At 49.7% G+C, this 11,010-nt stretch overlaps 2 long non-coding RNA genes across 2 annotated transcripts; both read right to left on the bottom strand.

Annotated features, from left to right (window-relative positions):
* Window positions 1-2,017, bottom strand: LOC131573239 (uncharacterized). Its single transcript, XR_009276161.1, has 3 exons — window positions 1,651-2,017; window positions 1,186-1,300; window positions 1-841 (listed from the first exon to the last, which is right to left on the bottom strand). It is a non-coding gene; the product is annotated as an uncharacterized LOC131573239 (long non-coding RNA).
* Window positions 2,018-8,432: 6,415 nt separating this feature from the next.
* LOC131573223 (uncharacterized) lies at window positions 8,433-10,480 on the bottom strand. The gene is made up of 3 exons (XR_009276147.1): window positions 10,114-10,480; window positions 9,649-9,763; window positions 8,433-9,304 (listed from the first exon to the last, which is right to left on the bottom strand). It is a non-coding gene; the product is annotated as an uncharacterized LOC131573223 (long non-coding RNA).
* Between the last annotated feature and the right edge of the window lie 530 nt (window positions 10,481-11,010).

Genomic DNA, 11,010 nt, shown 5'->3' on the forward strand with positions numbered 1-11,010 from the left:
CTCTACAACAACTCACTATACATAAAAATCAATTAGATGTTTAACAATTTATTACATATTACTAAAAACATATGGCTCATGTAGAAATAATGCTTTCCCTCTCTAAATAACATTGTACAAATAGTGATCACAACTCTACTACTCCATACATGTTTAAATGGAACTAAATACACAGCTGTACACAAATACATATGGATGTGTATAACTGTAACAATCTACAGATGTACATATAGATTAAATATTACATACAATGTATATAAGCAGATATATAAAACAGACCTATCTATAAATATAAAAATATCAAGCTAAATGTCCACACAACTCCATCAATACAAATGTACAGCTATGCATCTGGATACATATATAAATAGAATTCCACACAGAAATGCCAATATACAGATAAAAATATAAAAATGCACATATCTACCTATGCAAATAGCAATATACCTATTTAAAGAGCCAAAGAACTGTAATTGCATCAACAGAAATAGATACCCACACAGCTGTATACATAGGAAATAGAATTTAACACAGCTGTAACAACATATATGTATACTTATATACACATATGTAATTATAAACATGGATGTGTATAGATCCATACATATGTATAAAGAATACATCCATAAATAGAAAAACATATATACAGAAATATTCCTATACAAATAGGAATATACATATATACATATATAAATATCCACATAATTATCCCTCTTTATGCGTAAGTCCATTCATCTTTAGACAGGGAACTCAGCCCCCCCATCTTCAAAGCCTCTCCCTTGGTCTCTTCCTCCCGTGCAGAGCAGCCAGCTCTCCTGGACAAGGACAGCAGATGGGACATCTGGGAGGCAAAGGGAACACCGAGTCATTATTGGGACCTTTCCCTTGGCAGCACCTGCCCTTCCAGCAGGGGAGGGAAAACCTCAGAGCCTCCCCAGGAGGGTTGGGAAGAACAAGCAGGCCGAGCGAGCCAGCGTGTGGCGAGCGCAGGCGCGGCGGGACTGTCCCGCAGCCCCCGGCAGCCCGGCACAGCTCCCGGGCCCTGCCGGCACAGCTGCCTTGCCCAAGGAGCGCTGAGCAGCCCCAGCACGGGCAGGGGCCGCTCCTGCCCAGCCCGGCAGCGCCCACGGCCAAAGCCCACGCCACCTTCAGCCCCGCCCGGCCTCACTGGCCCTGTGGCCTCACCCAGGCTCTCGGGGTGGCAGCAGCAGCTCCCTGTTCACTGCTCTTGCTCGTGGTCTTCAGCTTCTCCCTGCTGGCTCCTGTCAGTGTCTGGCTGGCCTCAAGGTCTTCAGGGCAGCTGTGGTAAAAGCGGAGGCTCTGGAATTGGTTCCGAGGCCTGGCAGAGCTGCAGTCCCTGACCCCTCTGTGCTCCCTGCTGGCCCCTCCATCCCCTCAGCCCCGCCGTCCTCTCGGCAAACCCCCAGCCCCCCCTTCAGTTTCTTCAGCCCCTCGCAGTCCTCTCACCCCGCTCAGTCCCTTCTGACCCGTTCTGTCCCCTCAGAGCTGGCACTCCCCTCTGCCTGTGCCACTTCCCTGTCACCTCCGTGCCACCGTCGCCCTCTGCTCCCCCACAGCCCTCAGTTCCCCCAGCAGCTCAAGGTCACCGTCCCTTCAGCATCACCGCCTCCTCGGCCCCCTCAGTCTCACCGTCGTCCTTCAGCAGCTCCTCAGGGGACAGTGCCTGGGGCCACTGGCAGCTCCCACCGCTCCAGGGACAGCCGGCGCCGGAACTGCTGCTCTGCCCATCCTGGCCCCAGCTCGGACCCAGCACAGGAAGAGGGGACAGAGGGGGCACAGGGGGAAAAACAAGAGGTGAAAAAGGCAGCTGAGGGGGAAGGAGGTTGAAATGCAGCCTAAGGCTACACAAACAGAAATCTGTCCCTCTGAACATCTGTATTCCTCTTCAAATAAAACTATATGCATTTATAAATAGAACTTTATATATATGTATATATGTATATTAATTTTACTCTAGACATATATAAATTTAAATTGGAAAAACTATAAATGTAACTATATATAAAAAATAGCACTATATATATGTATGTATAGTCTATAACTATATATATATCTACACTTAACTATACAGATCTATAAATATAGATCTTATATATAGTTATAATCTATATTATATATAAATATATAAAATAATTCAATCTATAGAAACAACATTAGAATGGATAAACATAACTATAAGCATTACTAAGTAGAACTATAGAAAGCTATACATGTAAAACAGAGGGATTCTGCCTGCCTGATGGTCACAGGCCCTCCCTCTGTCTCTTCCTGCCATGCAGGGCAGCCCTCCAGGAGACGTCCCTCAGATGGCATCTGGGAAGCAAAGGGAACACAGAGTCAATATTGGCCCCTGTGGGTGGGGCCCCATTTCCCTTGGGCAGCAATTGTCCTATCAGGGACTGGAGAAGATGGTCTGAAAGGCAGACTCTCCCTTGGGAATTTGAAGCCTGCTCTTTCAAGAACAGGGATCCTTCCAAGTTTCCAAAACTGTGTGAAGCATTCAAATATCTCAATAAAGTCTCGGTTCCACAGTGCAAATGGCACCCACGAAAGCCTGAAACGCCACAAAGAAGCCCAGAACTGCTTTTTTTCTCCGTGCTGACAGAAAGACCTCAGGCCTCGCTGCAGTGGCTGAGGCTGAAGGGTGCTGTGAGCTGAATCATGAACCAGCCCCATGATGTCAGATCTACAAACTGCCCTCTACAGTGAGCAATAGCTGCTCCAACTTGACCATCAGCTCTGACAGGACAAGTTGGTAGGGAAAGAGCTCCCTAGAAGGCCTGCAGGCTGCACCAACTTGGCCAAGGATTGGTTCCAAAGGGCTTCCTCTCTCCTCTTAGTCTCACTAATCTGGGGTCACTCAGGCTTCTCCTTTGTTACCGGATTTGTCATTTTTCAATTAATTGGCCTCTGATGTTCTACACTCTTTGTTCTTCTTGTGTCTCAGGACAGAGACCAGCAAACTGGAACTACAGTCAGCGATTTGGACTTCTGCCCTCTTTTTTCGCTCTTTTTTTCACCCCTGTTCTTACAAGAGGTGCTCAGCCGGGCCTCCCCTGTCACCCTGAAGAAAATTGATCCATGGACTTCAGCACAAAACTGGGACACCCAGCTTGGTGACACAGCTCCCACAAGGTCACGCTTATTCCCGGCTCTCTTGTCACAGCACAGGACTCAGTGTCAGAGCCTCTGGAAAAGTGTGGAGGGCAGGGTTTGGGGAGCTTGTGCTAGTGCAGGACTCGAACTAAAGGCAGCAGGAAGCACCAACCCTGTTGACAAGAACTCAACTCTTCTGATCTCCCTTCCTGCCAGGGACAGGCTCAAAGCAGCCATGGGCCAATGGGGCTCAAACCAATGTGGGCTCTCTCCTTACCATGCTCCTCAGGCTCTGGGGAACTGTCACTGCAGTTCTCGGTGCCTGATGAAGCTTCCTCTGCTGCAGCCTCATTCACGAGTTCCCCTCCTGAGGATTCAGAGGCAACATGAATATTCCCCTTGAAAGAAAAGCAGAAAGAAAGAAACCCAAAGATCACTCAATATTTTCTTGGAATCACATCAGGGCTACAATAACCCTTCTCCACTCCCAAAGGACATGGAGCAGAGGCGGGGGGGGGCGGAACACTCCCCACACGGTTCACATGATAAATCTTTTCAATTCAGGATTCCATGGCCAAGGCTAAACAGAGGCTTTTACAAAATGACCTCTGAGGCATAACATGAACACAGAAAACCAGAAGACACCAAATGAAGGGATGTGCCCTCATGCTCTGACCCTGGCTTACCCCACAAGCTGTAAGAAATCAGCCAGCAGAAAGCCAGGGGCTCTCCTTGTTGCCAACACAGCTGTCAGTAAAGGGCAGAGCTCGCTCCCAGCACTGCCCAGGGCTGTGTGCTGCAAAGCCACACACAGAGCACACATTTCTGGCTGGGAGTCTCACCACCCCACCCAAGCGCTCAGACAATCCATCACGAGGTGGTGCTTTCTGGAGCCCTCTGCTGCTGCTGCCCCATATGTATGACCCAGGCAAACATTTATGGACCTAGGGTATTTCCAGAATCAAAATTTCCACTGGCAAAAATCTCTAAGTCTAGAGGGTAGCAAAGAACACCAAAAACCAAACCACTCAAAAGACAATCAAGTACTTCTATTCCACCAAGGAAGTAAATGCTCAAGATTAAGCACCTGCAAATGTCCCTCAGACAGAAAGATATTCTTACTAAGACCCGTTGCAGAATATGCATCTCTTCTGCAGTAGCCCATCAATCAGAATCCCAAATGGTTCAGAGCCTGCCGTGTTTCCTATTATTGTGGAATAAAATGGTTTGAACACTGCTATGTGTGAATTTACAGAAGACAAAAGACATCCCATCTGAGCATAAGACAATGGTAAATCCAAAAAATCCCACTCCCCACCTTGACTCTACCCTTCCTCAAGCATAAATGTACTGCAGGCACTGGGTCTGCACATTAGGAGAGAGAGAGAGACATTCTTTGGCCAACAAACATAATAATCCGCAAAAAGGTCTGTGCCAACACAGACCCTCCAGGCAACTCTGGGAAGCAGCAAGAGTTTAGAGAAATGGGATTCCTAATCCAAAGACTGAATCTGTCAAAGGAAAGGATCAGAAAGCTGCAGCTCCAGCCCATCCCCATGCACAGCTCTGGGAGCGCCTACACAGCGCACAGCAGGGCTCACAAAGCAGCAGCAGCAGCAGCAGCAGCAGCAGCAGCAGCAGCAGCAGCTACAGCAGCAGCTGCAGCAGTTGCAGCTGCAGCCCAGCCCTTGCTTTGCCTTGGCCTTCCAGCCCAAAAGTGGCAGAGCCCACATTTGCTGCTGGAACAGAGGCACCTCTCGCTTGCCTCTCCCTGCATGGGATACTTGGCCTTCGGTGGCAATTCTGCAAATGCTCTTCTCCTCTTCTTTCCCATCAAACAAAGCCTGTTACAACCTACAAAGCATCACCACAAATGCCCCTGCTGAGGCATTCTTACCAGGAAAAGGAATACCCAAAGTTGGCCAACCCAGGCTCAGGCCTCTCATCCTCACTAAGAGGGGGAAACTTTTTCATCCCTCTTCTTCTAGAAACCTTACTTTATGAAGAATAATTCAATAACTACATAATAATAATTCAATAAGTTCAACTGAAGCAGCTTTTGCTTCTGAGCCACGGAGCAGCATTAAAAAGCTCTCGGTCCAGCCCCTTATATTCCCATCCAGTGGGGTTACCTGAGCAGAGGGAGACTTCTCAGACAGGGATCTCCTGATCTCCCGAATCATCTTCTCCACAGCTAGGCCAAGATCCAGCGGTGGAGATTCCTCTTCCTTAAGTGCGCTCCCTGCTGAGGCCGTTGATGCTGTTGCACAGCCGGCACTGTCAGGCGGAGCGCTGGAGGATGAATTGCCCGGAGTGGCTGCAAGAATCCAAACACCTTGTGGTCAGGCTCCAGAATGTGGCTTTGGCATGCAGAGTTCTACTGCTGCCTTGGATGCAACATCACAGGAAAACCAGGCACAGAATCTTTTCGCCTTCTAGGACCCCCTTCCTAGCAGGCTTGACAATTTCTGTCTCAGAATGACAGAGCATTGTGGGAAAACACTTCCAAATTTTCATGACCTTTTGGAAAAGCAAAGCTAGAATTCTTTTCCTACCTGGTGGGTTGTAGGCTGGGGGCTGCTGCTCCCTGTGGAGCTGCTGGAAGCTGCAGGGCTGGCTCCTGACCACCTCCCGGTCGGCCGGAGGCAGCTGCTCCCCATAGAGCTCCTGGAAGTGGCTGGGGGGCCCCTCCCAGCCGAGAAACAGCGGCCGCTCCCCGTGGAGCCCGAGCAAGTCGCAGGGCGGGATTCGGAGCAGCTCCCGCTCGGCGGGCAGCGGCCGCTCGCCGTAGAGCTCCTGGAAACGGCTCGGCCCCTCGCAGCGGGCCGGCCCCGGCTGGTCCCTGTGCAGCAGGTGGAAGCCGCAGGGCGGGCGCCGGGTGAGCAGCGGCCGCTCCCTGGGGCGCTGCTGGAAGCGGCCGGGCTGGGGCCTGCGCAGCTCCCGCCAGTCCGGCAGTGTCCGCTCCCTGTGCAGCAGGAGGAAGCCACTGGGCAGGGGCCTGGGCGGCAGCGGGGGCCGCTCCTTGGGGAGCGCCTTGAAGCCACTGCGTCTCTCCCGCGCGTCCGGCAGCGGCCGCGCCCTCGGGAGCTGCCGGAAGCACCTGAGCCTGTCCCCGCCCACCGGCGGCGGCGGCCTGTTGGCCGCGGTCCGGCGCTTGATGCGGCACAGGAGCTCGGGGCAGTCGCGGCGAAAGCAGGGGTTTGTGTAGTGGAGCCACGCCCCGGCATCACCCGGCGCAGCCGCGCCAGCCCGGCCCGGCACCTTGCGGAAGCCGTAGCGGTAGAGCTGGCGCACGAAGCTGCGGAACTGAGTGGCTCTGAAGGTGTGCGGGGCTGGCCCCTGGTCGCCGCCCGGGCTGAGCAGCTCCCGCTCGAAGAGGGAGCGGTCAATGAGCAGCCCCTGGGCTTGGCTGTCCCAGCGCACGGAGAGGACGCGGGGACTATTCACAAGGAGCCACAGCTTGGCAGGGAAGCTTTTGGCGTTGAGCCCCGCGGGCAGCGGCACCTCCGCCATGGTCCCGACCTGTCTCCGACTGTTCGCCGCAACGGCCGCGCTGCAACGGCCTTGGCTGCGCTGGCGGCGCGTGGCCTGAGGGCGGCGCTGCGCTCGGCCCCGCGCGCACCCGGCGCGGCCCCGGCACGGGCCAGACTCGGCGGGGACGAGCGCGTCAGAGCCGGGGCTGCGGGCACAGCGTGGCGGCTCCGGGGACTGGCCGGACACGGCCCGGCAGGGCGTGGAGCAAAGCCTTTCCTTCTCTGCCTGCAGCCGGCCTCCTGCCTTTGCTTTGCAGCGCAACACCAAACTGCCACTGCAAGCTCAGGAGCTTTCAGAAAGGGGTCCAAAGAGAGGAATCCCATGGGAAATTCTTCCGACTTGCCCAGGATAAGTAAAATCGTTCCGTGTTCTGCATAGCTGAAGGGAGAGAAAATATATTAGACTGAGTAGCTTCACTGTTTTGGTTGGGGTTGCAAACAGAGTTGCCCACTTCAAGGCAGACAGGTCCAATGGGAGAAGGGGAGATGCTGAAATTGAACATTCTTTTTTGCCCCTTTTCCAGCCAGCTGGCTGCTTCTTTCTCACTGTCTCTGCCTGTCTTCAGCAGATTTGGCACATTTCTCTTTCTTTGGAGATAGAAGAAGCAACGGGAATGGGCAGCAATTTTGTCAGTGTTTTCACCAAAGCTAAAATCCTGCCACCAGGAAGAATGTTGCTTTATGCGTGTGATTAATCACCTACAGTTGGAGTGAACTCGGGCTGGTGTCTTCACCGAGAGGTTTTGGCATTTCTCTTTCCTCAGTACTAATTTCTTCTCTTTTTTTCTTCCTCCAGCTGGGAGAGTTGAAATGCCAAAAACCCTCCTGCAGCCAAGTCTTTTCAATGTAAACCAACAAAGGGGATCTGTGCTTAGTGTCACTTGTTCTTTTTATTTTCAATTCTCTGTTGAACTGGAAACAGTTTTTCATAGCAGGAAAAAAGATACCTATTTCTTTCACCTCTTTTAATTCACGCCCCTTTTTTATGTCTTGATATCGTTTAACCATGAGGGCCATGTGGGTATATTTGGTGGTACGGCAGAAGCTCATCCCACACGCACAGTGGGTGTTCTTTTTCCATGCAGCTTGTCTTGAGTTCCAGGTAGCCCTGCCTTCTCTTGCCCTCTTTCCAGGTCTCTTTGTGAGGAGCCCAGCCCTGTCACTTCAGCTGCTGCCCTTTGGGTGACACACTGACACAAGTACTGTTGGTCTCGTCAAATTTTGGAGTAGTCTTCTGGACTTGAGTGTTTTAAAAATGCCCTGTCATCTCTTCCTCTGTGTGCTGGCTTTCTCAGAAAAATTGAAACCCATTACCTAGAAAATCCCTTCCCAATTCATCTTAAATCACATAAAACAGAACCTGAATTATGAATGATCCACCTCGGTGGGATGGGATTTACCATTAAACACAGTGTAATAACTGGGACAAAAATTATCCCAGGAACCGAATTACAAGGACACTTCTAATGAATGGGCAAAAAGGATGTTGTAAATGGAATTAGAAGTATGAAAACTAGGTTCCTGAGTTAATAAGAGTTTAATTAAAAATGAATACAATTCAGTAAATTGAATAGTTGGGCGCTGGGGAACTTGATTCATAGATCCTGGCCCCCCCCTGGAGGCAAGATACTTTACTGTAAGAGAGAGAAAAGATACACTAAACCATAGAAATCTCATTTAAGGGTCAAAAAAGGCATTTATTAGATTATTAGAACAATGCTATGTAAAAATGTACAAATACTGTTGTGTAAGAATATACAAATATACAAGTACCAACTTAAATTATGTTAACAAAGCGTAATTTATTTCCAGCCTCTACAACAACTCACTATACATAAAAATCAATTAGATGTTTAACAATTTATTACATATTACTAAAAACATATGGCTCATGTAGAAATAATGCTTTCCCTCTCTAAATAACATTGTACAAATAGTGATCACAACTCTACTACTCCATACATGTTTAAATGGAACTAAATACACAGCTGTACACAAATACATATGGATGTGTATAACTGTAACAATCTACAGATGTACATATAGATTAAATATTACATACAATGTATATAAGCAGATATATAAAACAGACCTATCTATAAATATAAAAATATCAAGCTAAATGTCCACACAACTCCATCAATACAAATGTACAGCTATGCATCTGGATACATATATAAATAGAATTCCACACAGAAATGCCAATATACAGATAAAAATATAAAAATGCACATATCTACCTATGCAAATAGCAATATACCTATTTAAAGAGCCAAAGAACTGTAATTGCATCAACAGAAATAGATACCCACACAGCTGTATACATAGGAAATAGAATTTAACACAGCTGTAACAACATATATGTATACTTATATACACATATGTAATTATAAACATGGATGTGTATAGATCCATACATATGTATAAAGAATACATCCATAAATAGAAAAACATATATACAGAAATATTCCTATACAAATAGGAATATACATATATACATATATAAATATCCACATAATTATCCCTCTTTATGCGTAAGTCCATTCATCTTTAGACAGGGAACTCAGCCCCCCCATCTTCAAAGCCTCTCCCTTGGTCTCTTCCTCCCGTGCAGAGCAGCCAGCTCTCCTGGACAAGGACAGCAGATGGGACATCTGGGAGGCAAAGGGAACACCGAGTCATTATTGGGACCTTTCCCTTGGCAGCACCTGCCCTTCCAGCAGGGGAGGGAAAACCTCAGAGCCTCCCCAGGAGGGTTGGGAAGAACAAGCAGGCCGAGCGAGCCAGCGTGTGGCGAGCGCAGGCGCGGCGGGACTGTCCCGCAGCCCCCGGCAGCCCGGCACAGCTCCCGGGCCCTGCCGGCACAGCTGCCTTGCCCAAGGAGCGCTGAGCAGCCCCAGCACGGGCAGGGGCCGCTCCTGCCCAGCCCGGCAGCGCCCACGGCCAAAGCCCACGCCACCTTCAGCCCCGCCCGGCCTCACTGGCCCTGTGGCCTCACCCAGGCTCTCGGGGTGGCAGCAGCAGCTCCCTGTTCACTGCTCTTGCTCGTGGTCTTCAGCTTCTCCCTGCTGGCTCCTGTCAGTGTCTGGCTGGCCTCAAGGTCTTCAGGGCAGCTGTGGTAAAAGCGGAGGCTCTGGAATTGGTTCCGAGGCCTGGCAGAGCTGCAGTCCCTGACCCCTCTGTGCTCCCTGCTGGCCCCTCCATCCCCTCAGCCCCGCCGTCCTCTCGGCAAACCCCCAGCCCCCCCTTCAGTTTCTTCAGCCCCTCGCAGTCCTCTCACCCCGCTCAGTCCCTTCTGACCCGTTCTGTCCCCTCAGAGCTGGCACTCCCCTCTGCCTGTGCCACTTCCCTGTCACCTCCGTGCCACCGTCGCCCTCTGCTCCCCCACAGCCCTCAGTTCCCCCAGCAGCTCAAGGTCACCGTCCCTTCAGCATCACCGCCTCCTCGGCCCCCTCAGTCTCACCGTCGTCCTTCAGCAGCTCCTCAGGGGACAGTGCCTGGGGCCACTGGCAGCTCCCACCGCTCCAGGGACAGCCGGCGCCGGAACTGCTGCTCTGCCCATCCTGGCCCCAGCTCGGACCCAGCACAGGAAGAGGGGACAGAGGGGGCACAGGGGGAAAAACAAGAGGTGAAAAAGGCAGCTGAGGGGGAAGGAGGTTGAAATGCAGCCTAAGGCTACACAAACAGAAATCTGTCCCTCTGAACATCTGTATTCCTCTTCAAATAAAACTATATGCATTTATAAATAGAACTTTATATATATGTATATATGTATATTAATTTTACTCTAGACATATATAAATTTAAATTGGAAAAACTATAAATGTAACTATATATAAAAAATAGCACTATATATATGTATGTATAGTCTATAACTATATATATATCTACACTTAACTATACAGATCTATAAATATAGATCTTATATATAGTTATAATCTATATTATATATAAATATATAAAATAATTCAATCTATAGAAACAACATTAGAATGGATAAACATAACTATAAGCATTACTAAGTAGAACTATAGAAAGCTATACATGTAAAACAGAGGGATTCTGCCTGCCTGATGGTCACAGGCCCTCCCTCTGTCTCTTCCTGCCATGCAGGGCAGCCCTCCAGGAGACGTCCCTCAGATGGCATCTGGGAAGCAAAGGGAACACAGAGTCAATATTGGCCCCTGTGGGTGGGGCCCTGTTTCCCTTGGGCAGCAATTGTCCTATCAGGGACTGGAGAAGATGGTCTGAAAGGCAGACTCTCCCTTGGGAATTTGAAGCCTGCTCTTTCAAGAACAGGGATCCTTCCAAGTTTCCAAAACTGTGTGAAGCATTCAAATATCTCAATAAAGTCTCAGTT

The sequence above is a fragment of the Poecile atricapillus genome, chromosome Z (assembly GCF_030490865.1).
Source record: "Poecile atricapillus isolate bPoeAtr1 chromosome Z, bPoeAtr1.hap1, whole genome shotgun sequence".
Lineage (NCBI taxonomy): Eukaryota > Metazoa > Chordata > Aves > Passeriformes > Paridae > Poecile > Poecile atricapillus.